Raw genomic sequence first — 2,629 nt, forward strand, 5'->3', positions numbered from 1 at the left:
AATTTCATAGGTGCCCTTTTGTCCATCCTTAAATATATAGAAACTATCCAAAAGTCGTTAATATGAAATTAAGATACCTCTTAAATTCAGTAAAATTGTCAAAACTACTCATAGTATTAATATTTCACCCATACCCCCCACCCTTTCAACTGTTATAATACACACATATTATATATGATCAAGATATTAATTATGCATTTATTATTAGCACTTTTTTTAATTTATATCAGTCTAATTGTTATAATATGTCTTTATTTGGACTAATTTAATATTTTCTATGTTATTTTACTTATTTAGTATATATTTATTTTATTTTATTTATTTAATTACGGACGAAAAATGAGAATTTTTTTTTTAGCTTTATTTCTAGATCTTCAGGTTATGTGTAGTAGTTCGATAGTTCTTTATTTTAGCTTAGATTTATATTACTTTATATTTATTTCTGATTTGTTTATTATAGTTTATTTTGATTATTTTTTTTATCTTTTTTTTTATTTTAATTGTAGTTTAGTAGTTTTTTATTTTAGCTTTGATTTATATTACTATGCTTTTATTTCATTTTTGTATTTTTTTTTTTTTTGAGAGATAGGTAGTACGCTAACCGCTTCGTTTATTTCATTCATTTTTGTATTTTTATACTTTACTTTGATTACTCTCATTTACGTTAATTTGAGTCTGCTAAATTAAAAAACTATTATAAGTGACAAAATTTAAATCAAAAGTTACAAATATATATGTTAATCAACTATTGTGAGGAGTAAACAGTCAATTTGTTTTTTAATTTAAGCAAAATTGACGAAGAGGATATTTTTGCGATATAATTTATAGATTCATATAAGGTAATGNTTTTTTTTTTTTTTTTTTTTTTTTTTTGAGGATTTCACATGAAATTGCCCTAATAAGAGGCTTTTGCTTATTTGCCCCTTATTACTATTAAAAATTTTAGATATTATCCCTTATTATAAGGGGATATATAATACATAGCAACAAAAAATTTTAGATATTATCCCTTATTTGCTTATTTGCCCTACAGCTACTTTTTGGCTGTAGTCTTACAACTCTATCATTGAAATGTCCATATTTCTAATTCTTATCATTTTCTTTCATTACTAAAATTTAAAAATAATTTTTCAAACTCCAAGAGGTAGGTTTACAATCCTTAAATTAAGATTTGTAATTCTAAAATCTGTTTTGAATGGATTAATTGTAAACTTAGCATTTTTCTAAAAGCTTAATATTCACATGCAAACTTGTATACTTTTGCAATTGGCCACACCTAGATCCGTATTAATTCCAACAATTCAAAGATAATGGCTATTGCTAACAGTTCACTAACAGAATTTAACTCTTTGGGTATATTTGAAATAACTTGGAACGAACGTAAAAAAAAGTATTTTAATATTAGCCTTTTTAGAGGGGCAAATTAAAAAGTCGGAAACTTTTCGGGAATATACAAGCAATTGCCCCTAAAAAGATTTATCTGTATCACCGGCATGCTAATCTTTTATTATTTTCTGGCCATATGACTAATGCTAATCACTATAAATTGATAAAATTAAAATGATTAATTATGCAAATTTAAAATTTCAAATAGCAAATATTTGTTTTATATAGTAATGTATAAACGATAAAAGTTCAAACGTTCTATAGAAAAAAGATAAAAATGTATAAACTTTTCTCAACTATCGCCCATTTTGATCTAATTATTTGACCTTTAAAATAATTTGGACTAGTAAGCAAACCTTTATCTTTAAAATTTGAGCATGTCATTTATCTATACCGGTTTAGTTAATATTTTTACGGAATTGACATAAATATAAATTCTTTAAAATAAAATAATTAACTTAAATTTTATATCCCAAAAGCAATTAAACTACTTAAATAAAAAACTTAAAATGTTGGATACTGAAATTAGAGCTTTGAAATATTGAATATTTGAATCAAAATGGTGTGTACTTTATAGATTAGTTGTATACATTTTTACTTATAAGAATAACATTAATAAAGTGAGCTTTTAGAAGGACTTTTTTGCATAATACCTCTTAAAAAGTTTGCATTTGGTCAAATAATTAATTCCTTTAAAAACTTATTTGGCAAAATAATTTTATTTTGTTCAACTCAGTGCCATGGCGGAGCAAAGACTGAATGATGGTAGACAATTCATTTTTTTTTATAAAACTTTAAAAAAATGATAAATTATTTACCATTTTTATTTTTCAAAGGAAAATGGTGGATAATTCACCATTTTTTTCTTTTATTTTTCTCATACAATCCTAATAATCGCATAAAAAATCATAACAGCCAACAAATAATTCTATCGAACTCCTAAAAATTCTAAGAACTTGCAATACAAACATAAGAATTAAATAAAAATTCAACAATCTAAATCGCTTCTAACAATTCCATAAAAATCTCACAAATAATAGTAATAATTTAAAATTTTCTAGAAACGGTGAATAATTTATCGTTCTTAAAGTCTGATTAAATATGATGAATGATTCACTCGTCTTTCACTTCTCTTTCCACTATGAAATTAAGTTGGACGAAATAAAATTAGTTTGTAAATTAAATTTTTACAGTAAATTATGAAATTTTTCAGGATCAGTTAACAAAAAAAAAAAAAAAAAAA

This window comes from Ananas comosus, linkage group 7 (assembly GCF_001540865.1).
Source record: "Ananas comosus cultivar F153 linkage group 7, ASM154086v1, whole genome shotgun sequence".
Taxonomy (NCBI): Eukaryota; Viridiplantae; Streptophyta; class Magnoliopsida; order Poales; family Bromeliaceae; genus Ananas; species Ananas comosus.